This window comes from Ranitomeya imitator, chromosome 3, assembly GCF_032444005.1.
Source record: "Ranitomeya imitator isolate aRanImi1 chromosome 3, aRanImi1.pri, whole genome shotgun sequence".
Classification (NCBI taxonomy): domain Eukaryota; kingdom Metazoa; phylum Chordata; class Amphibia; order Anura; family Dendrobatidae; genus Ranitomeya; species Ranitomeya imitator.
The window spans coordinates 603,813,225-603,839,199 of record NC_091284.1 but is presented as its reverse complement, the minus strand read 5'-3'; the positions used below and the strand labels follow the sequence as shown (position 1 = coordinate 603,839,199).

Sequence of the window (25,975 nt, the reverse complement as noted above, 5' to 3'; positions counted from 1 at the left end):
GCGTAGAGCCTGTAGCCAACTGAGAAGTCGGCCCAGTTCTGCAGGAACCCAAACCCCTCTTTCCTACACCAATTCTTGAGCCACTTATTAACCTCCCTAATCTCCCGTTGCCTCTCTGGCGTGGCACGTGGTACCGGCAGTATTTCGGAAAATACCACGTTGGAGGTCCTTGCTTTCAGCTTGCAGCCTAATTCCCTGAAATCATCTTTAAGGACCTTCCACCTACCTCTAACTTTGTCATTAGTGCCAATGTGCACCATGACCGCTGGGTCCTCACCAGCCCCTCCCAATAATCTGTCCACCCGATCAGCGATGTGTCGGCCTTAAAAGTTCTTCTTTTTTTTTTTTTTTTTTTGCTTTTTTTTTTAATCTCCATTGGGCGAATTTTATTTTTTAAGCTTCCATTTTTTAACTCCCTTCTTCCAAGAGTCATAACTTTTTTATTTGTACATCTACATAGCCATATGATGGCTTGTTTTTGTTTTTTTGTGGGACAAGATTGTAGTTTTCATTGAAACGATTAATTTTACCATAAACTGTAGTGAAAATGGGAAATAAATTCCAAGTGAGATGAAGTGGTGAAAGAAATTAGAATTTTGCCATTGTTTTAGCAGCATTCATTCTGCAATTAAAAACATGACTTTTGAGGTCTCTGCTGTTATGGCAGTGCCAAACTTGAATATCTTTTTATTGTTTTGGAGAGGAGCAGTACACAGAATAAAGTACTTTGTAAATAAAAATTAGTTTGCTGGCATTTTCAGATACCCTTACTTTTTTCATTGTTAACACAGTGGTGTGGGAGCTTTTTTTTTTTTTTTTTCTTTTACCCGGTAACCTGTAGTACTTAATGTTACCATCTTTGGGTACGTACAATAATTTGATCTCTTATTTCATTTTTTTTATGCATGATGACCAAAAAGAATCATCACTTGAGGTATCTCGATAATTTTTTCTCCTCTCCTTTTAATTACCATATAGATCAGGGGTAGGCAATTAATTTTCCCGAGGGGCCACATTAGAGACTGTGACTGTTGTGGAGGGTTGAACCAATAGGCCGAAATGAATTCTACTCAATATTAATATCGATATATTATTGTTAATTACTGTATATACTCGAGTATAAGCCGACCCGAGTATAAGCCGACCCCCCTAATTTTGCCACAAAAAACTGGGAAAACTTATTGACTCGAGTATAAGCCTAGGGTGGAAAATGCAGCAGCTACCGGTGAATTTCAAAAATAAAAATAGATGCTCCATACCGTTCATTATGGCCCCATAGCTGTGCCATATAGTGCTCTGCACCGTTCATTATTGCCCCATAGATGTACCATAGAAAGCTGTGCCATATAGTGCTCTGCACCGTTCATTATTGCCCCATAGCTGTGCCATATAGTGCTCTGCACCGTTCATTATTGCCCCATAGATGTACCATAGAAAGCTGTGCCATATAGTGCTCTGCACCGTTCATTATTTCCCCATAGCTGTGCCATATAGTGCTCTGCACCGTTCATTATTGCCCCATGGCTGTGCCATATAGTGCTCTGCACCGTTCATTATTGCCCCATAGATGTACCATATAGTGCTCTGCACCGTTCATTATTGCCCCATAGATGTGCCATATAGTGCTCTGCACCGTTCATTATTGCCCCATAGCTGTGCCATATAGTGCTCTGCACCGTTCGTTATTGCCCCATAGCTGTGCCATATAGTGCTCTGCACCGTTCGTTATTGCCCCATAGCTGTGCCATATAGTGCTCTGCACCGTTCATTATTGCCCCATAGCTGTGCCATATAGTGCTCTGCACCGTTCATTATTGCCCCATAGCTGTGCCATATAGTGCTCTGCACCGTTCATTATTGCCCCATAGCTGTGCCATATAGTGCTCTGCACTGTTCATTATTGCCCCATAGCTGTGCCATATAGTGCTCTGCACCGTTCATTATTGCCCCATAGCTCTGCCATATAGTGCTCTGCACTGTTCATTATTGCCCCATAGATGTACCATAGAAAGCTGTGCCATTGCTGCTGCTGGTGCAATAAAAAAAAAAATGCCATACTCGCCTCTCTTGCTTGCAGCTCCTCAGCGTCCCGTCCCGGCGTCTCTCCGCACTGACTGATCAGGCAGAGGGCGGCGCGCACACTATACGTCATCGCGCCGTCTGACCTGAACAGTAAGTGCAAGAGGACGCGAAGACAGAGCGGCGCCCGGCGGGTGGAACGCGGACAGGTGAATATGTAATACTTACCTGCTCCCGGCGTTCCGCTCCTTCCCCCAGACAGCTGGTCTTCGGTGCCGCAGCCTCTTCCTCTATCAGCGGTCACCATTACCGCTCATTAGAGAAATGAATATGCGGCTCCACCCCTATGGGAGTGGAGTCCATATTCATTACTTTACTGCCGCCGACCGTGACTCGAGTATAAGCCGAGAGGGGCACTTTCAGCCCAAAAATTTGGGCTGAAAATCTCGGCTTATACTCGAGTATATACGGTATTTGAATATTAATTGTATTACTTAATATTGAGCAGAATTAAGTATGCTGATATCCCCCTATATATCATTTGAACCCTTATAAATTATTTGTATCGTATGAGCTCCCCAACATCCCCTTATATGCGGCATGAGCCGAACACCGTCTCCCCCATATACAGCATGAGCCTCACACCGCCTACCTCATATGCGGCATGAGCCCCACACAGCCTCCCCCATATGCGGCATGAGCCCCACACAGCCTCCCCCAGATGCGGCATGAGCCCAACACGACCTCCCCCAGATGCGGCACGAGCCCCACACAGCCTCCCCCAGGTGCGGCATGAGCCCCACAGTGCCTCCCCCAGATGCGGCATGAGCCTCACACTGCCTCCCCCAGATGCGGCATGAGCCCCACACTGCCTCCCCCAGATGCGGCATGAGCCCCTCACTGCCTCCCCCAGATGCGGCATGAGCCCCACACTGCCTTCCCCAGATGCGGCATGAGCCCCACACAGCTGCCCCTCATATGCGGCATGAGCCCCACACAGATTCCCTCATATGCGGCATGAGCCCCACACAGCCTCCCCCAGATGCGAAATGAGCCCCATACAGCCTCCCCCAGATGCGAAATGAGCCCCATACAGCCTCCCCCAGATGCGGCATGAGCCCCACACAGCCTCCCCCAGATGCGGCATGAGCCCCACACAGCCTCCCTATAGACACTGCATGATGCCCCAAATGCCTCCCCATGCCCACCCAAACATCCCATACACATGAAAAAACACCACCACATACTCACCTCGGTCCCGTTACCTGGCGCTCTGCTTCTCTCTGCCTCCGATGCGCTGACTCTCCACAGTACACAGCTGACGTGATGAATTGACGTCATCGTGTCAGCTGTTTCACACCCTGATTGGTGGAGGAAGTGGCCGGAGGCCGCTCCTCCACCAACGAAGTCAGCACAGATGGAGACAGTGATCGGGTGGGCACCTCTTTTTTCCAGCCCCACGGGCCGCACTTTGCCCAGGTCTGATATAGATTAATTTGATATTTTCAAAGATTGGCCTGTTACCAAGTATGCGTTTATTATTAGTTCATTTCTTTATTTTCAACTGGAGGAAAAAATGGGGTGAGTCAAACATTATTATTATTATTATTATTATTATTATTATTAATAATTTTATTTATATAGCGCCAACATATTCCGCAGCGCTTTACAAATTATAGAGGGGACTTGTACAGACAATAGACATTACAGCATAACAGAAAACACAGATCAAAATAGATACCAAGAGGAATGAGGGGCCTGCTCGCAAGCTTACAAACTATGAGGAAAAGGGGAGACACGAGAGGTGGATGGTAAGAATTGCTTTAGTTAGTCGGACCAGCCATAGTGTAAGGCTCGGGTGTTCATGTAAAGCTGCATGAACCAGTTAACTGCCTAAGTATGTAGCAGTACAGACACAGAGGGCTATTAACTGCATAAAGTGTATGAGAACATGATGCGAGGAATCTGATTATGGTTTTGATTTTTTTTGAATGGGCCACACTGGGATAGTTAAATTAATGCGTTGAGGCGGTAGGCCAATCTGAACAAATGAGTTTTTAGGGCACGCTTAAAACTTTGGGGATTAATCGTATTAACCTAGGTAGTGCATTCCAAAGAATCGGCGCAGCACGTGTAAAGTCTTGGAGAGGGGAGTGGGAGATTCTGATTATTGAGGCTGTTAACCTCATGTCATTAGCGGAGCGGAGGGCACGGGTAGGGTGGTAGACTGAGACCAGAGAGGAGATGTAGGGTGGTGCTGAGCCATGGAGTGCTTTGTGGATGAGGGTAGTAGTTTTGTACTGGATTCTGGAGTGGATGTGTAGCCAGTGTAATGACTGGCACAAGGTAGAGGCATCGATTTAACAGTTGGTGAGGAATATGATCCTGGCTGCAGCATTCGGGACAGATTGGAGCGGGGAGAGTTTGGTAAGAGGGAGGCCAATTAGTAGAGTTACAATAGTCCAGACGAGAATGAATAAGTGAAACAGTAAGATCACGACCAGCGATACGACCTGGCCGTGATCGTTGGTAAGTCGTTGTGTGGTCGCTGGAGAGCTGTCACACAGACAGCTCTCCAGTGACCAACGATGCCGAAGTCCCCGGGTAACCAGGGTAAACATCGGGTTACTAAGCGCAGCATCAGCTTCCCTGCACTGTGTAAGCGCTGGCCAGAAAGCAGAGCGGTGACATCACCGCTGTGCTCTGCTTTACGGCCGGCCGGCGCTGACACTGGGGGACGCAGGGAAGCTGACGCTGAGGGACGCGACAGGAATGTAAGTATGTAGTGTTTTTTTTTTTTTTTTTTACTTTTACAATGGTAACCAGGGTAAACACCTGGTTACTAAGCGCGGCTCTGCGCTTAGTAACCCGATGTTTACCCTGGTTACCAGTGAAGACATCGCTGAATCGGTGTCACACACGCCGATTCAGCGATGTCAGCGGGTGATCCAGCGACGAAATAAAGTCCTGATCATTCCCCAGCGACCAACGATCTCCCAGCAGGGGCCTGATCGTTGGTCGCTGTCACGCATAACGATTTCGTTAATGATATCGTTGCTACGTCACAAAAAGCAACGATATCGTTAACGATATCGTTATGTGTGATGGTACCTTAAGAAAAGGGCGAATTCTAGAAATGTTTTTGAGATGCAGATAAGAAAAGCGAGCCAGTGATCGGATGTGGGGGGTGAATGAAAGCTCGGAATCAAGTATGACCCCAAGGCAGCGGGCATGTTGCTTTGGAGTAATGGTGAAACCGCACACGGAGATGGCAATGTCAGGCAAAGGTAGGTTAATAGAGGGAGAAAACACGAGGAGTTCAGTTTTTGACAGGTTCAGTTTCAGATAGGGAGGACATGATGTTAGAGACAGCGGTAAGACAATCACTGGTGTTTTCTAAAAAGGTCGACGTGACAACAGGAGAAGTGTATAATTGGGTGTCATCAGCATAGAGATGGTACTGGAAACCAAATCTACTGATTGTTTGTCCAATAGGGGCAGTATACAAAGAGAAGAGGAGGGGGCCTAGGACTGATCCTTGAGAAACCCCAACAGTAAGGGGAAGGTGAGAGGAGGAACCAGCAAAAGATACAGTGAAGGAGCCGTCAGAGAGATAGGAGGAGAACCAGGAGAGAATGGTGTCCTTGAGGCCGATGGAGCGGAGCATAGTGAGGAGGAGCTGATGATCCACAGTATCGAATGCTGCAGAGAGATCCAAGAGAATTGGCATGGAGTAGTGACCATTAGATTTAGCTGTTGGTAGGTCATTAGAGACTTTAGTGAGGGCAGTTTCAGTAGAGCGTAAAGAGCGGAAACCAGATTGAAGAGGGTCGAGAAGAGAGTTTTCTGAGAGATAGCGGGTAAGACGGGAGTGGACCAGGCGTTCGAGGAGGCACAGTTTTGATCAAGGGATGGTTTTTTAAGTAATGAATGTATGATCGCATGCTTAAATGAGGAGGGAAAAATACTGGAAGTGAGAGGTTGAATATTTTTGTTAGGTGAGAGGTGACAGCCGGGAAAGGGACTGGAGGAGATATGATGGAATGGGGTCACTGGTGCAAGTGGTCGGGCGAGAAGATACAAAGAGCCTGATTACTTCTTCTGTAACTGGTTCAGAGTCAGAGAGTGAACTAGATGCAGTGGGGTAGGGAGGACAGTGCATGGTATGAAGAGATTCGGAGATGATTTCCTGTCGAATGTGGTCAATTTTTTCTTTGAAATAATTGGCCGGATCGTCAGCATGGAGATCCGTGGTTGGGGCCTGCACTCTTGGGTTGAGTACGGACTGAAAAGTGTCAAAGAGACGTTTAGGGTTATTGGACAGCGAGGTGATGAGGGTATTGAAATAAATTTGTTTGGAGAGGTGAAGGGCAGAGTTGTATGTTTTTAGCATCAACTTATAATGGATGAAATCTTCGGGTAGATTAGATTTTCTCCACAGACGTTCAGCGCACCTGGAGCACCGCTGCAGGAAACGTGTTTGCAGCGTATGCCACGGTTGTTGCCGTTTGTGCTGAGTTGTTCTATGTATAGGAGGTGCAACTTCATCCAGGGCACTTTGCAGGGTTTCATTGTAATGCTTCAGAGCAGAATCAGGACATGAGATGGAGGAGATTGGGGCCAATGAGGACTGCAAGTTCTTCATAAGTTTCTGGGTGTTAATGGCCTGTATGTTTCTATAAGTGTTGAAAGTGGGGGTGACCTGAGCGGGATGGCAGTTCTTGATAGAGAATGAAAGAAGGTTGTGGTCAGAGAGCGGGAGAGGGGAGTTTGTGAAATCATCCACTGAGCAAAGACGGGAGAAGACCAAGTTGAGGGAGTTTCTGTCTTCATGCGTTGGAGAGTTAGTATGCTGCGAGAGGCCGAAAGAGGAGGTTAGAGATAAAAGGTGAGAAGCAGATGGGGAGAGGGGAGAAGCAATGGGGATGTTGAAATCACCCATGATGAGGGTGGGGGTGTCACAGGAGAGAAAGTGTGGGAGCCAGGTGGCAAAGTGATCCAGGAACTGATGAGGGGCTGGGAGGACGATACACCACCGCCACTCGCATGGAGAAGGGGATGTAGAGTCTGACAGCATGGACCTCGAAGGGAAGACAAGTGAGGGTACTTGGGGGATAACTTGGAAGGTACATTTGGGTGAAAGGAGCAGACCAACGCCTCCACCTGCTCTGTTGTCTGATCTTGGGGTATGAGAAAAGTGTAGTCCACCATATGAAAGAGCAGCAGCAGCGGTGGTGTCTGACTGCTGGATCCAGGTTTCAGTAAGAGCCAAGAGATTAAGAGAAATAGAAAGGAAGAAGTCATGGATGAAGGAGAGTTTATTACACACAGCGAGAATTCCAAAGGGCACAATTGAAAGAGACAGAAGGCATGCTTGGAATATTAATAAGGTTAGAGGGGTTTCTGAGTGTAGCAGTTGGGAGGTTTGACTGGCTATAACATGGGGTGCCGGGGTTGGGAGAGATGTCTCCGATGGTGCAGACAACAAGGATTTGGATTCCTGGACCACGGTGTGAATTACTGGTATGATGGACTCCTCGCCAGAGACGGACTACACCTCAACAAACCTGGGAAACACACATTCGCCAGAAGACTCGCTACACTCATCAGGAGGGCGTTAAACTAGAAGAAGAGGGGACGGGAAGAAAAACATTAGACTCGAACAAAGACGACCCAGGAAAACATACTCAGAAGGGAGGTAAGAACATTTCTAAAACAATTCACAGTGAGGAGATTGGAACAAAACAAAATCCTCTAAACTGCATGCTCGCAAACGCCAGAAGCCTGACAAACAAGATGGAAGAACTAGAAGCAGAAATATCTACAGGTAACTTTGACATAGTGGGAATAACCGAGACATGGTTAGATGAAAGCTATGACTGGGCAGTTAACTTACAGGGTTACAGTCTGTTTAGAAAGGATCGTAAAAATCGGAGAGGAGGAGGGGTTTGTCTCTATGTAAAGTCTTGTCTAAAGTCCACTTTAAGGGAGGATATTAGCGAAGGGAATGAGGATGTCGAGTCCATATGGGTTGAAATTCATGGAGGGAAAAATGGTAACAAAATTCTCATTGGGGTCTGTTACAAACCCCCAAATATAACAGAAAGCATGGAAAGTCTACTTCTAAAGCAGATAGATGAAGCTGCAACCCATAATGAGGTCCTGGTTATGGGGGACTTTAACTACCCGGATATTAACTGGGAAACAGAAACCTGTGAAACCCATAAAGGCAACAGGTTTCTGCTAATAACCAAGAAAAATTATCTTTCACAATTGGTGCAGAATCCAACCAGAGGAGCAGCACTTTTAGACCTAATACTATCTAATAGACCTGACAGAATAACAAATCTGCAGGTGGTTGGGCATTTAGGAAATAGCGACCACAATATTGTGCAGTTTCACCTGTCTTTCACTAGGGGGACTTGTCAGGGAGTCACAAAAACATTGAACTTTAGGAAGGCAAAGTTTGAACAGCTTAGAGATGCCCTTAATCTGGTAGACTGGGACAATATCCTCAGAAATGAGTATACAGATAATAAATGGGAAATGTTTAAGAACATCCTAAATAGGCAGTGTAAGCGGTTTATACCTTGTGGGAATAAAAGGACTAGAAATAGGAAAAACCCAATGTGGCTAAACAAAGAAGTAAGACAGGCAATTAACAGTAAAAAGAAAGCATTTGCACTACTAAAGCAGGATGGCACCATTGAAGCTCTAAAAAACTATAGGGAGAAAAATACTTTATCTAAAAAACTAATTAAAGCTGCCAAAAAGGAAACAGAGAAGCACATTGCTAAGGAGAGTAAAACTAATCCCAAACTGTTCTTCAACTATATCAATAGTAAAAGAATAAAAACTGAAAATGTAGGCCCCTTAAAAAATAGTGAGGAAAGAATGGTTGTAGATGACGAGGAAAAAGCTAACATATTAAACACCTTCTTCTCCACGGTATTCACGGTGGAAAATGAAATGCTAGGTGAAATCCCAAGAAACAATGAAAACCCTATATTAAGGGTCACCAATCTAACCCAAGAAGAGGTGCGAAACCGGCTAAATAAGATTAAAATAGATAAATCTCCGGGTCCGGATGGCATACACCCACGAGTACTAAGAGAACTAAGTAATGTAATAGATAAACCATTATTTCTTATTTTTAGTGACTCTATAGCGACAGGGTCTGTTCCGCAGGACTGGCGCATAGCAAATGTGGTGCCAATATTCAAAAAGGGCTCTAAAAGTGAACCTGGAAATTATAGGCCAGTAAGTCTAACCTCTATTGTTGGTAAAATATTTGAAGGGTTTCTGAGGGATGTTATTCTGGATTATCTCAATGAGAATAACTGTTTAACTCCATATCAGCATGGGTTTATGAGAAATCGCTCCTGTCAAACCAATCTAATCAGTTTTTATGAAGAGGTAAGCTATAGACTGGACCACGGTGAGTCATTGGACGTGGTATATCTCGATTTTTCCAAAGCGTTTGATACCGTGCCGCACAAGAGGTTGGTACACAAAATGAGAATGCTTGGTCTGGGGGAAAATGTGTGTAAATGGGTTAGTAACTGGCTTAGTGATAGAAAGCAGAGGGTGGTTATAAATGGTATAGTCTCTAACTGGGTCGCTGTGACCAGTGGGGTACCGCAGGGGTCAGTATTGGGACCTGTTCTCTTCAACATATTCATTAATGATCTGGTAGAAGGTTTACACAGTAAAATATCGATATTTGCAGATGATACAAAACTATGTAAAGCAGTTAATACAAGAGAAGATAGTATTCTGCTACAGATGGATCTGGATAAGTTGGAAACTTGGGCTGAAAGGTGGCAGATGAGGTTTAACAATGATAAATGTAAGGTTATACACATGGGAAGAGGGAATCAATATCACCATTACACACTGAACGGGAAACCACTGGGTAAATCTGACAGGGAGAAGGACTTGGGGATCCTAGTTAATGATAAACTTACCTGGAGCAGCCAGTGCCAGGCAGCAGCTGCCAAGGCAAACAGGATCATGGGGTGCATTAAAAGAGGTCTGGATACACATGATGAGAGCATTATACTGCCTCTGTACAAATCCCTAGTTAGACCGCACATGGAGTACTGTGTCCAGTTTTGGGCACCGGTGCTCAGGAAGGATATAATGGAACTAGAGAGAGTACAAAGGAGGGCAACAAAATTAATAAAGGGGATGGGAGAACTACAATACCCAGATAGATTAGCGAAATTAGGATTATTTAGTCTAGAAAAAAGACGACTGAGGGGCGATCTAATAACCATGTATAAGTATATAAGGGGACAATACAAATATCTCGCTGAGGATCTGTTTATACCAAGGAAGGTGATGGGCACAAGGGGGCATTCTTTGCGTCTGGAGGAGAGAAGGTTTTTCCACCAACATAGAAGAGGATTCTTTACTGTTAGGGCAGTGAGAATCTGGAATTGCTTGCCTGAGGAGGTGGTGATGGCGAACTCAGTCGAGGGGTTCAAGAGAGGCCTGGATGTCTTCCTGGAGCAGAACAATATTGTATCATACAATTATTAGGTTCTGTAGAAGGACGTAGATCTGGGTATTTATTATGATGGAATATAGGCTGAACTGGATGGACAAATGTCTTTTTTCGGCCTTACTAACTATGTTACTATGTTACTATGTTACTATGTCTCCAGCGACTAGGAAAAGGAGGATAGAAAGAGTAAGCAGATGGTTAAGTGATTTGTGAGAGCGTCTCTTGTGTTGGATGGTGGGACTGAATGGATCTGTGCTGTTAAGCAATGTGAACAGAGCGTGAGTGCTATAGATAGGAGAGGCAAGGACAGAGGGGTCGATATGGATGGAGTGTAGAGAGTTAATGCAAGGGCGGTGAATGTGAGTGAATGCAGCAGCCAGGATAAATATTATACAAATACATATGGTGAATATTTGTTCTGTTCCAAATGAACAGGGAATAGATTTAGATTGTCTTACCTGTCTCCTGCCCTGTCTAACTGCCATGTTATAACTGTGAGTACTTAGAAAAAGTACTTTGAATAAATATACACAAATAATAGTGCACAAATGCACCCCTGCACGAATGCGTCCCCAAAGTATGTCTACATTTATAGAAGGCTAGCTCTTAGATCTCACTTTTTTTTTCCCCCCTCTCGTTGGCAATCAATCTAACACAGTTGAGACAGCAGGACACAATAATTGCAGTGATCAGATAAACAAATATGCAGGTCTACATGGATCATAAACTGCTTTGAAACAGTTATGTGATCTCTCTGCATGAGGACAAGCAGAAGTGAGTTAAATATCTATAAACAAAAACAATTGCTTACTAAGATGGCTAACCTATATAGATATATGCAGGATTCAATGTCAAAGATAGAATGATTCAGATACCATTCAGGCTGCTTGCTGTCAGGGACTGGAGCAATAGACATGCAGGGTATTTCAGTTCAGAGAATGAATGATCTGTTTTCCTGTATGAAGAGAAAAGAGATGCTTGTCATATTCTTCCATGTTATAACTGCGAGTACTTAGAAAAAGTACTTTGAATAAATGTACAGGAATAATAGTGCACAAATGCACCCCTGCATTAATATTAATTTCTTTTTGTTTTTTTGTGCATCTTAAAACTTTATACATATACTTCTACAAACATTTTTTTCAGTCCTTCTAAGCAACTTGAACCTTGTTTAATCACTTGTAATACAGACTGCAATATGTCATTACTGCACTATATAGTGTAACAAAAAGAAAATCTTCTATAAAGCAGAACCCATAGACTTGACTTCAAAGGAACCCAAAGATTCCTGTGACTGGGGCCTTCAGTAGGCCCCCTTGCTGCCATGATAGCTTATCATAGTCCTGTGGTCTCATGATGGGAGGCTGATGTGCGTTCATACAGCAGAGCCATCTAAATGCTTCTGTCAGAGATGGCGGCATCCATGTAGTCAAACAGCAGTGATCAGCGCGAGCTCCAGTCTCTGCTGTTAGTCAGGTGGTGGCTCTTTAGCTGAGCTGGCACCTGCCATGTATAGAGCACGCTCCGTTCCTGAACACGATCCGTACTGCACCCAATGTAAGACATACATCTATGTCTCATGTTTGGAAGGGCTTAACCGACAAGATGCTGATGGCCCATCTAATGGGAAGTGGTGCTTTTCTCTATCCACCACAATCATTTTAAATACATCTTAGTAATTAATTACATGCATATGAATTGTAGGAAGATATAGTGGCCATGCATGACAGTTTCTGTAAATGTATGACAGTGAAACGTTCCTCGGCAGTGACAGCTGACCGTGACTCAACCATCAGCTAATCGGCAGAGCTGCTGTTCTTCGGTAACCCTACTAATATATGCCATTCTGTTATCTTTGTGTGACTGGTGGTATTCAGTCACTAATGAGTCTACTTGCACGTTTCTCCGGGTTGATGTACTCGGTTAACATAACCTAATGATAAACTTAAGTAACAGACAGTAGACCATTGATGTCTTCTCGGGAATATCTCATTACTTTTTTTATTTTATAGATGTCTTTGAAAAAAGTTTCCAAACATTTTTAAGAACTGAATAGTTGGACTAAATTTTTCTTTCCCTTTTTAAACTTTTAACTTTCGGTGAAAGCAGTACATCTGATTAGCACAACCCGCATTTCAGTTTGGTATTACTTTGATGTATTGCTAGTATGTTTCTAACTTCTTTTTTTTTTGCGTCTAGAGATATGAAGCGCTGTCATTTCTGATATGGGGTCATGCAGCAGTTCACTGCGATCTCGTAGAGTAGAATTGATTCTGTGCAGTTCTGAAAAGGGTCCAGCTAGTAAAATCTGCCTTAAATATGTCGCGGTATAAAAAATACTGGAAAAGAAAGCATTTTCTTAACATCACAGATGTGTCACAGCGGGAAGGAACGGTACATTTATACAAAATATTGATCTCCGCTTTGCTTTTGATTTCAAATGTCTTTTTTTTTTTTTGTTTCCTTTTAGGCAAAAGCAAGCAGACATTCCTCTCTGTATCCAATGTGAATCAAGAAGGTGTAGAAGAGGCTAGATTAATAGACTGGAAGACACTAAGCAAGAAAATAAATCTCTCGGTTTCCAGCAGCTCTCGTTGTTTGATAGAATTGTCGAATATCTCTGTAAATATCTCCTTTTCCGATTGCACATTTGCCAAATGGAAGGTTTTCCAGATCTTGACAGCCCATTTTTCAGATCCTAGACTCGCCATGCCGCATGTTAAACCTGACCTGTACCAACACATTACTTAGTGTTGTTCTTCACCTATGTTTTTTTTTTCCTTTATCACCGGTACGAGCAAATATTTCAAGTATTAGCCAATTTTGCTGAGTTAATTAGCAAAATTGTCATCTTTTTTTTTTTTGCGCATACAATTTCTGCATGAAATAAGTTTTTCTTAAAACAAAGGCACAATTATTTTGCAAAAAGAAAAAAGCAGAAAAAAAACAAAAACGACTTGACTTATTGTAAGTAGGCATCTCCAAAAGACCATTTGGCAAGTTCGTTATATGTAAGTTAATTTAAATCTGAATAATATATGTCTATTTTTACTAACACTGCTTTTTCTTTTTGTATGACTGAGTAGAACGTAGGTTCCTGATCTTTAAAATGTGCCATACAATCACTTGTGGTCTCGTCAGACTGCATCATTGTCTTATGCGTCAGTCTTACCGTGAGCAATGCTGAACAAACGAGCGAAACGAATGACCTTCAGAACATATCGGAGAGCGTTCAGTTTCCACGTGGCGGGTGAGATCCGCTCAGAGCGTGTCTTTTGAATGCCTCGTTACTATATCATAGACACCATGCTTTTGCCAAAGTACCAATCTTCTTACCAGCCGTTTAGGCATTTGCCCAATATCCCCAGTATGTAGTCAATCCCTCTCTTAAGCAGGAAAATTAGTGTCCAAGTGGCAAGAAAAATAGCTTTGGCGCTCAAGGAAAATATGGGGGGATGCACAGACTGGTAAGCAAGAGGTTAAAACCGAGAGCCTCTGCGATCAACTAACGCACTCACAATTTTTAACCATTTTTGTTTTAAATGACTACTTATTACGCTGAAATCCTAATGGGCAGACAGATCAAATTAGGAAGCGCCTATTTAGTTCCCTGCGGGGCGATAATGGCGGCAGCGCATAGCAATACTCTAATGTAATATGCAGTAGTAAGGAGCAATGTGTATTGTGTCCTCTGTATGGGCAGACGTCTCCATTATTTATTTCCCATGTAGCCTTATTTTCCTGTGCAGTTATTACTTCTGGAATGATAGCATTTTTTTGTAATGCCGATTAAGCTGTTGAACCTTTTATTGCTGGAAAACATAATCTCATCTCTTAATCCCATCTACTCTGAGAGCTAATTTTGCACTTGATTGGAAATGACTGCTCCATCTACTGTGGCATGGGTAATGCAAGAACGTACCTTGAAGGGTTTAGCTTATTAATTATAGTCATGCAAACAGTCCTGAAATCTGTTAATGAGCATTTTAAAGTAATATGTTCATACTCTTCTCAGAATTTGTTTACTTTCATTTGCTCCCATGATGTGCTGCTGGGGATTTGCCGTGGATAAAATCTATCACCTTCTCCCTCTGGCAGCTGAGGATTTTGTCATTTTTTTTTTTAAATTTTCCCTGCAGAAGGCTCTGCTCCTAAAGCTACTGCAGAGGAGGCAGTATTAGATTTCTTTTTCTGAAAACAGGGCAGAAATCCATCTATATTGACTTCTTTGCAGTGAACAGAAGATCTCAATGTGGAGACCTGGCTGTTGGGTAGGAGCGTGATTAAGCCTGAGTGTCCAGCAGAACTTGGCTCATTACATGGAGCGCACTTAGCTGTATTCGTATGTAAAGTTGAAACCTTATTCTATTTTTTGATCTATAAATTACGGTAATATGATTACTGGTGGGACAACCCTTTTAAATGTTTGTATGGCTGAATTTCATATTCTTTGCTGTATTTTTTTCCCCCCATTCTGTTAGTTGGAATTATTCACTTGCCAATTTTTGTAGGTCAAAAACACTCCGGCCAAATGTTAATTTAACACTGAAATGCCTACATAGCGTTTTTGTGTTCATATTGGTTTGCTTTTTTGAGGGTGTTTCAAAACGCCACATGCTTTAGATATGGGGTGTTTTGTTGGCTTTATTGCCATAACCTCCACTATAGGGCTTCAAAAGACGAAAGAGAAAAAAAACCGCATGTTCAAAAACGCTAAAACGCTTATAAAATCGTCCTCATAAATGTGTGAAGTTCATTACTGTGCTCACAAGCATTAACTAGCGCAGGAAACGTTAATTGTGTGAACGAGCCCTAAATAATTCCTAATTGTGTGCCATGCCAAGGATGGCATAAGTTGCAATGGAGTGAAGTAATGTAACTGGAATATGATTTGGGAGTAGTGTAGAATGGGTTTGAGCACTTTGGTATGTAAAATATGAAATCCTCATAGAAATATTTTTTCTCTTGCTTTCTTGTGATTGTCCAGGTTTCAGTATACTATAAATCTATTGTGTATCTTTAACATTAGGGATTATTTTTATTAGCATTCTGTCTGCTGTATTAAAGTGGACAACCATGCAGAATAGCGAGTATACATACAATTTGGAACCAGTAGTTCATAGACATTGTTTCTTCTCATTCAGTGGAATATTCAGCTGGAGACATGAACCTGGCCCTACCTTTTGGGTTATGATACTTTGTAACAGAATGTGGAGAGACTATTCTCGATTAGCGCTGTAGAGTATGTTTAGTGATACGTATGTGTGCATAGAAGTTGGGTTTCTTCTGTCTCCATCTATATACCATGGATAATAATACCGCAAAGCCAAATTAACCTCATGTTATCGCCAAATGCCAATGTGGACAAAGTCTTAAGCAGAACCACTAACTCTCATAGTGCCTTTTGCATTATGTGTTGACAAAATAGTTTCCATTCACAAAAAGGGAACATAAGAGAATTGCATGATCTCAAGCAAATATGACTGATGTTCTCTATAGCCTCCAACAATATGGTGTCTGGTGGTCCTCTTCTTCCTGATTAATACAAGGGGTCTTCATTTATGAAAATTACTTGTTCACTTGTCGTTAACTCTGTAATCATCTTCATAAATTTAGATATGAATTATGTGACCATGTAACTTTAGAAAGGTTTTCTCATAATAAATGGGGACAATTACAACTTGAATGCAAAAACAAGAAGCTTTGCAATCTATGTCTTATGTTAAATCCTCCCAGTAACGGAGAGTACAGTTCATGAGAATCTTTAGAAGAGAGGCTACAAAATGTTATAAGGAGGACCTATCGCCTCCTGGGAAGCTTCATGCAGGAGGCTATGACTAAAATGTAACCCTTAGGCTACGTTCACATTTGCGTTGTGCGCCGCTGCGTCGGCGACGCAACGCACAATGCAAATAAAAACGCACCAAAACGCACGCAAAAACGCTGCGTTTTGCGACGCATGCGTCGTTCGTTTTTTGCCGAAATTTCAACGCAAAAAAAATGCAACTTGTTGCGTTTTCTTTGCCCGACGCTTGCGGAATAAAAAACGCATGCGTCGCACAACGCAGCACAACGCATGTCCATGCGTCCCCCATGTTAAATATAGGGGCGCATGACGCATGCGTCGCCGCTGCGTTTCCCGGCGCTGCGTCGGGAAACGCTAATGTGAACGTAGCCTAACTCAAATATTTATATTTGGAAAAGTAAAAATAATTTAAAATAATTTTTCTAATTAACAATATCTCTGAGAGGAAGGATGAAATCCTCTTTCTGCTGTCTCACTGTCTTGATAGCTTTGTGAGACTTCATGCTTCTGAGCTGGGAGATGCCACTGTCTGGGAGATGGAGTCACCATGCAGACACAGGAGATCTGTGCTGCTTTTTTCATACTGGATGTAATAATGTATTAAGTAATGTAAAATTGATCTTTTTTGATGGAGCAGCATGAGGAGGCCAGAAGAAACCACTACACAACATGTCACAGCTCCGGTTTTGAGCTCTTTGTGATGTAGTGAGAGACTCCCGATTAATCCTTTAGAAGCTGCTATGTCCCCAAACAGTAGATTAATCTTTTACAAGCAGCTGTTTTGTCTTGTAGATGATTAACTCTCCACAAGATACCATATCTACCTTATGAAGATTTAATTTTGTAAAAGCCACTTCATCCTTCTACTTTAGGTACCTCGTTCTCCCATCATATTGCATGGGCTAGCAAGTTGACACATTAACTGGTTTGTTCCCCACATCAGAGTACAAACACTTTACCTCCTGACAGTTACTACAGAAGAAAAAAATCTAAAGTTTTTTTTCCCTTACTCTGGTAAAGTAATAGCAAAACCCGTGGCCCTATAGTAGTGACCGAAATCATCTGAACTGCTCATGACCAGTATTTATGTAAAATCTCATTTCACCCTCTGACACTTTTTGTGTTCCTCTCTGAAGCGATAGGTCCTCCTTAATGCTGGGTTCACATTGCGTTAAGTGCAGTCCGCTGACGGCATCCGTTACATAGCGCCACTATCGCTATGTAACGGATGCGTTAGCGCACTCATTGACTGCCATTATGTAGCGCATCGCTAACGCATGTCATAATCGGCATGCGTTAGCGATGTGCCGTCATTCTGTGATGGACCCTTGGACGCAGTCTGCAGCGTTTTTGGGTCCGTCACCGCTAGCACAGATAGAGCATCTGCGCTAGCGCGATCGCATAAACGCGATCTTTTTCGACACTTGCATTAACGCAGTCCATTAGCGTATGCGCTGAACGGACTGCACTTAACGCAATGTGAACCTAGCCTTACTGATGATGAGCAAAGCTTAGAAATCCTGGATTTGTTGCCCAAGGCAGCCAATCTGAGCTCGGCTTTTGTCAGGCTGTTCTTGATCACTCAAAGCTGCATTATTTGTTGCTATTGGCCCTTTTGTTATAAATGATGCCCAAAGTGTTCAGAATTAACAAGGTTCGTGATCTATATTAAAATCCAAGGATAATACAACCAACTTCCAATTGTTGCATCTTTCACCATTTTCTTGTTGCCATTGCATTGGCAGAACTGCCATTCAGGTTTACACCGCACACTTATTGTCATGTCGTACATTCTGATAGAAATGGTAATCCCTTGTTTTGATTGTTAGTGTTCTGCAGTAGATCATTGTACTTTACTATTTCTCCTCGGTTTGGACTTTGTACTATGAAGCAGTGCAGAGTACGGAGGGAATCCTATGCATTTCTATAGACACGGCCTATACAGCATTTTCTTAAATGCACTAAAACCCAATGCACAGAACTTTTGCATGGGTCATTATCTTCTGGGGAATCCTTGGTGCTTTATTCTCTTCTTTAGTATCCATGCTATGTTTTTCTCTGTCAAATCTGGAATATGTCAAACAGATGTTATGTATTTAACACTTGTCCACAAAATGTTCAGAAGCTATACAGTGCCTGTCTTCCATTCTCTAGCTAAGATAGCCATAGTCAACTTCAAGAGTTAAAGACTGGAGCTAAAGTTTACCTGGTTTCTAAACATACTCCATAAACCAGCACATATTGATATGGATGGGATCTACATAGTTCTCAAGTCAGTTTCCTTAGGTCAAAAGTTTGTGCTGCATTATTTTCACATCCAGAAAACTGAGACTTAACTTGCAGGGCAGAGCTGACCTCAATTTCCCCATAGATGTGAACCAAACCTTAAAACATAACCGTTAGCAACCCATTAATTTCAACAGAGAATTCCAGGCTTTCTCAAAAGTCAACATTAGTGCAAACACCATAGCAGGTGTATCTGTGTATCTTTGTTTTATATCTATGGAGAGTAGTGGTGAGCGAACATGCTGGGAAAAGGTGTTACCCGACATGCTCGTGTGCTATCAGAGGGTCTTCTCTGTGGTCAAAAAATATGTTTGAGTCCTCCTGGATGTGCAGCACATGCAGGGACTACCTGTTAGGCAATCCCTGCATGTGCTGCGGCTGTCGAACAGCCTTGAGACATGCAGATCGAACATATTATTCAAGCACACCGAAGTCCCTCTGCACCTGAGCATGGATAACGCCTTATCCGAGCACGTTCACTTATCACTAGTAGAGAGCGCGCTGCTGACTATCACTAACTCCAGTGCCATCCACAAAGTTAATATATGTATCTTCTTAAACTGCAGATTTGCGCTAAACGGAACAGTGTCCAGGTTTTAAGAATTCCTTTATCGATGCTGTAGAATAAATGGAAATCTTCCACTATGCATTTTCTTTTGTATAAAATATTGCACATTCTTGTCCATGCCCACTTCTGAAAAAAAAAATACAGCAGAAACATTTGTGAAAAAGCCATGATACGGAACAATATACCCAGTACCATAGACTTTAAATGGAGCAGTACTATGGCTGTGCACTATTCCCCCCCCCTCCATTAAAAATAGCAGCTAGCACCTTTCTCATTTATCCTGTGACCAGTTGATGGTGCAATCTTGGGTCAGCCCCTTTAATGCCCACTAGTCTATTGTCCATTTTTTTCAATGGATAGTTTACAAAATGCTAACAACTTAACGTGCCCATACACCATAGGGAGCCGTCAGGCAGCCCTTGATTGAATCCATAGATTTATTCTGCCCGACTAGATGTACTGTATTTGAGTAAAACACAAAATCTTACCTGTAAGGCAGATGGCTCCAAAATACTGTGAAGCACGAATTCCCCAGTAATGATGTAGATCCCTACTATATTGATGTATAGATTAAGCTATTGGAGAGTTTGTAAATAATTAGACCGTAAGCCAGTGGTTGGAGGTAGAGTTGTGTGAATTTCTTCGGTTCACCGCTTATTTGGCAAGCTATAGCGCTTGCCGAATAAACTGCAGAGGGAACCCAGATACCTGTGCCAGCTGATCGCCGCTGCATGTGTCTGTGTTGGGTTCTCCATGCATGTGCTGTGACAGTGACACAGCCACGGCACATGCAGCTGCGGCACTGATCAGCCGGCGCGCTCCATGTATCCTGGTTCCCTCTGCAGCTTATTCAGCAAGCGCTATAGTTTGCCGAATAAGCGGGGAACCGAAGAAATTCGCTCAACTCTAGTTTAGAACTACATGGTAATTCCAAACATTATGAGTCATAAAGAGCAGATATTAATGGGGATCAGGCATTATTAATGAATATTCACATTCAGTTACATATTCATTTTGTTGATCTTGTGGAAAAAATACATTTTGATTCCTTCTTTGCACCGAAGAATTTTGATTGGGAATATCAACCATTCTGGACGGATTTTAATAATTATATGATTTTGCTATGTAAAATTGTAATGCTGCCAAAAAAAAGCACCAGACTCTTGGACTGCAGAAAAAAAATAGCTTACTGATTGATTTGCACACTTTTCTTAAAATTCATCTGCCTTTTTATTTTCCTATTTTCAATGTATGTGTATTGTAAGTAACTATTCAATAAAACACCATTTTGTTGAAATAACGTATCGATGCATTTCCAAGACTTTATTTTGTCTTATTTGTGCATTTAGCTTATATATAGTGATAAATGTGTGTAATAAAAGATCCTCTTCTGTTTCCTTATCTTGGAAAGAGTGTTATGATTCTGATCATAAAGTAATAATCTGGAGAAACGTGAGGCAGCTGTTGAACCTAAATATAATATATAAATACATACATTTGGTTCCAAAAGTGACAATGGAAGTTTAGTCTCTGTACAGTTGACTTGAAAGAAGGACATTATGATGAAATGTCTACTTTTAAGGGGTTTTAGAAAAAAAATTGTTTATTGTATAGAAATAAAATTTTTGTCCTCGTACTCCCTCAATTTTTCACCATAAATGTGAAAACATAGTCTGTTGTGGCCTGTTTTACCTTCCTATATATTTACAAACTAAAGAGATTAGTGGCCTGGAGTTGAAGTTCTATTCGTTGATGTTCATGACCACTGTTATAGGGGTTGTCTATATTTGGGATGAAAGTTTGCAGTCATTCTGTGACTGCAGACTTGACTCCTCAGCATGTGCACCGCACACTTAGGATTCACGGGTGGTCATGTGACCACATGTATGCGAGTTGCATACTTCGAGCCACTTTCCAACTAGACGTGCATGGCCTTGCTCAATACAAGTGAATAGAGAAAGGCCTCTCCTGTCTAGTCAGCTTGTGTCCACATATATACGAATCGCATATTTCGAGTCACATGCTTGGCCTCTCTCGCTTCACAGTAAAATTCTGTGAGGATTGTGAAGATTCAGAAGTCTATAGTCTAATAGATTCATGGCAGATTTTTATCCTAAACTTGGATAACCCCTTTGATAGTCTGTCCTAAGTGGTGTCAATGCAGTTATGATTTGCTTTAACAAAATAAAGAAAAAACATCAGAGATCCATAGTAGCGTAAACTGTAAGGGTGACTAAATGAACCATATAGTTTACTCTTAAAAGGAAAAATGCTGAAAGGGGCTCAACAATTTCATGAGGACTGAAAGAGTTCAGAACACAACGTGGATGATCATAGACTTTAGTTTGGTAGAGAAAACATCTAGTCAAGTTAAGAACCCTCTGAGGTGGTTGGAATGGCATTCAGTCTGAAATCAAGAGATGGCTTATTAACCCCTTCCCAACATGCACCGTACACATACAGCAGTATATGTACGGCAGCATGATGGCGCGGCCTCACACTGAGCGCCATGGCGATCGGGTGCTGGTGTCAGCTGTGTGTGAGCTGACACACTGCAGCAACGCCCCTGATTGTTGCCAGCACCAGTAGCGGGCATTTAACCCCTCTGATGCCGCTGTCAGTAGTGATGAATGGGTTCCCTGTGCGCTTCCATCAGGACAACATGATGCGATCACGTTGTCCTGATGCTCTCCATGGAGACCCTGGCCGCAAAATGGCCGCAGGGTCCTGCAGGGAAGGTAGCTTGTGAGCGCCTGCGGAGAGCAGGATCTGAAACGCCAACTTCCCTGCCTGCCAGATGCTGATCAGATGCTCTGCAGTGCAGAAGCATTGCAAAGTATCAGAACAGCGATCTGATGCTATACAGTGATATCGCAGAATGGGACAATGTAAAAAAAAAAAAGTGTAAAAATTTTTATTTTTTTTAAAATCCCCAAATAAAGAAATAAAACCTACGTATATAAAAAAATAAACAATAAAAGTACACATTTTGGTCTCGCATGTACGTAATAACTCGCTCTATAAAACTGTCCCACTAGTTAACCCCTTCAGTGAACACCGCAATAAAAAAAGTTTGCCTCATTTTTTATTTTATCATACCGCCGAAAAAGTGCAATAAAACGTGATCAAAAGGACGAATGTAAATAAAAGTGGTACCCCTGAAAATGACAACTTGTCCCACGAAAAACAAGCCACCATCCAGCTCCATCAGTATAAAATAAAAAAGTTATAGCTCTCAGAATAAAGCAATGCAAAAATAATTTTTTTCTATAAAAGTTTTTATTGTGTAAAAGCGCCAAAACATAAAAAAAAATCTAAATTGGGTATCCAAACATGACATTGCTTCCGCTAATTATTCAAGCAAATTTTTCATTCAAAAAGTGAAATGGCGCTCCTTCCCTTCGGAGTCCTGTCGTGTGCCCAAACAGTAGGTTTCTTCCACATATGGGGTATCGGCATGCTCAGGAGAAATTGCACAACAACATGTATGGTCCAGTTACCATTGTAAAAGTAAAAAAAAATAAATTTGTGAAACAAAAGTAAATGTTTTCCTTTTACATCCCAAAAATTCCTGTGAAGCACCGGAAGGATTAATAAACTTCTTGAGTGTAATTTTGAGTACCTTGAGGGGTGAAGTTTTTTTGAATGGTGTAAGTGTTGAGTATTTTCTGTCATGTAGGCCCCTCAAAGTCCCTTCAAACGTGTGAGGTGATCCCTAAAACAAAAAAAAATGGTTTTGTAAATTTTGTTGTAAAAATGAGAAATCGCTAGGCAACTTCTGTGACCTAGTCTCCCGGCACTTACCTGCACGCAACCTCCAATCCTCACATGATCTTCTCTGTTCCCCTCTTATCTCCACTTTCCACAATCGCATGCAAGATTTCCCCCGCGCATCCCCCTACTCTGGAACTTTCTACCCCAACATATCAGACTCTCTCCTACCATGGAAACCTTCAAAAAGAACCCGAAGACCCACCTCTTCCGACAAGCCTACAGCCTTCAGTAACCATCGCTCCACCATACCATTGCACGACCAGCTCTAACGTCACCTACTGTGTCTTCACCCATCCTTTTGTAGATTGTGAGCCCTCACACGCAGGGTCCTCTCTCCTCCTGTACCAGTAGGTCACTTGTATTGTTTAAGATTACTGTACTCCTTTTTATAATATATCCCTTTTCCATATGTAAAGCGCCATGGAATAAATGGTGCTCTAATAATAATCAGGTTTGATGGTCTAATGTTCTGGGGAGCATCCCAACTGTTCCCCAGATAGATATGAGTACAAATCGGACATTGTAGTCCCCAGGGGGGAACTAGATGTTATAGGTGCCAAGGCCGGCCAATAATAAAAAAATTAGGAATGTCACAGGCGGCTTTGTGGCGTGCTAGTTCTGTGTCCCTCACACTGAGCTTTTACCGCGGCTTAGTGTGTGTGTGCGCGCGCAGTTTCAAGGATGAAAGCTGACAAGGGTATTAACGTAAGCATAAGGGAGTCATTACTGTATTCTTTTCAAAATACATAGTCCATAGTGATGGTATGATGGTATCACAGTCTTTCATACAAGCTTGAAATTTTAGGTAGCAAAAGAAATGGTCACCGTCCCGTTTACTATGGAATCTTCCCAGTTAATGACTTAAATACAGTGATCAGCTGACTGCCGGTTATATACCAGGTTACTATCTTAATTCACACAGTCCTCCAGTTATATTACTACCAAGGATGGGCCTACACAGTTTGCTTCACTATGAAAAATGGTGTTTACTGCTTACTCACGACAATGTCCTGATATGGCTACCTGTCGCAGGGCGAACAGTAGAAGATGCAGTAGAACATGAAGCATTCACGCTGGCAGAACCATTAAAGGCATGGATTGTAGCAGAAGAGCCCTTGCACAGCTCTATCTCTTCTGTCTCTATGAAGATTGAAATGTAAGATGCCCTCCTGGTGTAGACTGTGGCAGTTTCCTGGCCAATTAAATATTAAGGGAAGCGGGACCTAGGCTAAAGGCAGAGCAGCCTAGGAAGTAGACCTCTTCTCAGGCTGTTTTTTTTCCCTTTGCTCCCCACGGGAAAGAGAGGAACTCCTCCCTGTCTCCCCCCTCATCAACTTCTGGAAGCTTCCGCAGTTAACCGGTTTGAGAAAGTGTCATGTGACCAAACTCTTGCACCTTTACAGTTTGGACAGTAGATGGCAGTGTAGGCCAATTTCTCAAACAACATAACAGAACATAGGATTTTGGTAACCAGTGGTGAGTAGTGTTGAGCGATACCGTCCGATACTTGAAAGTATCGGTATCGGATAGTATCGGCCGATACCCGAAAAATATCGGATATCGCCGATATCCGATACAAGTCAATGGGACATCAAGTATCGGAAGGTATTCTCATGGTTCCCAGGGTCTGAAGGAGAGGAAACTCCTTCAGGCCCTGAGATCCATAGGGATGTGTAAAATAAAGAATTAAAATAAAAAATATTGATATGCTCACCTCTCTGGCGGCCCCTGGACTTCACACTGCTAACCGGGAGGCTTCTTTGTTTAAAAAGCGCGCCTTTCGGACCTGTGAATGACGTCCCGGCTTCTGATTGGTCGCATGCCGCCCATGTGACCGGCACGCGACCAATCAGAGGCCGCGACGTCATTCGCAGGTCCTCAATTCCTATAATTAGCAGTTTTGTGAATGAGAATGACGTCGCGGCTTCTGATTGGCCGCGTGCCGGTCACATGGGCGGCACGCGGCCAATCAGAAGCCGCGACGTCATTCTCATTCACAAAACTGCTAATTCTAGGAATTGAGGACCTGCGAATGACGTCGCGGCCTCTGATTGGTCGCGTGCCGGTCACATGGGCGGCACGCGACCAATCAGAAGCCGGGACGTCATTCACCGGTCCGAAAGGCGCGCTTTTTAAACAAAGAAGCCTCCCGGATAGCAGCGTGAAGTCCAGGGGCCGCCGGAGAGGTGAGCATATCAATATTTTTTATTTTAATTCTTTATTTTCCACATCCCTATTGATTCGATACCGATACCCGATATTACAAAAATATCGGATCTCGGTATCGGAATTCCGATACCGCAAATATCGGCCGATACCCGATACTTGCGGTATCGGAATGCTCAACACTAGTAACCACCCGACAACTAGAGCAGGAGGTACTGAGACATTACAGCATGACTGATTTTGGAATGCTTATCTACTTGTGTCCATATATTGAATGCATTCAGTACAAGAGTGCACATATGACATCCAAAACTATTGAAGGTCACACACAGCGGCAGAAGGTCACCTATAAATTGTGAGAAATCTGTACAAAAACAGGGAAACCTTGTGCTGGTGTTGATTATCAGAATTTGGAAACTCATAGTTTTGGGAACATCAAGAACTTCCACGAAGAATCTAATAACATTCTTCTTTCTTATTACTGTGACTAACATTACGCTAAATCGTGCTGCTAAATGACTTTCTATAAAATATCCCAAATGGAGGTTCTCCTTTATTGCAGTTATTAATAAGCCCCAGTAATAAGATGCGTACTTGATGTGCTACTTTACTGAAAAAAAACCAATTCCTTTTTATCCCATTACCCAATGATTCTGTTTTAAATATTTATAAGCATTTTGAGAGCCGATTATCTTAAAAAGCATAACTGATTTCTCAAAGAATATTAGTTTTAATCAATTTCCACTTCTAGAAGCCCGAATACCTTTGAGCTTAACGAGAAAACAACATAAAGATAAAACCTAATTAGCAATGAAAGATATTTAGCGGTTTGGTGAAAAACTTTGTA

At 42.5% G+C, this 25,975-nt stretch overlaps 1 protein-coding gene across 3 annotated transcripts in view; it reads left to right on the top strand.

Annotated features, from left to right (window-relative positions):
• NDFIP2 (Nedd4 family interacting protein 2) overlaps window positions 1-20,492 on the top strand; it is a 148,838-nt gene extending 128,346 nt beyond the window's left edge. For 2 of the 3 annotated variants that reach the window (XM_069758065.1, XM_069758064.1), the window contains one exon: window positions 12,999-20,492. The gene's annotated coding sequence lies outside the window, so the exon portion shown is untranslated. The remainder of the gene's footprint in view (window positions 1-12,998) is intronic. The other variant, XM_069758066.1, reaches the window with a different exon arrangement.
• Window positions 20,493-25,975: the final 5,483 nt, after the last annotated feature.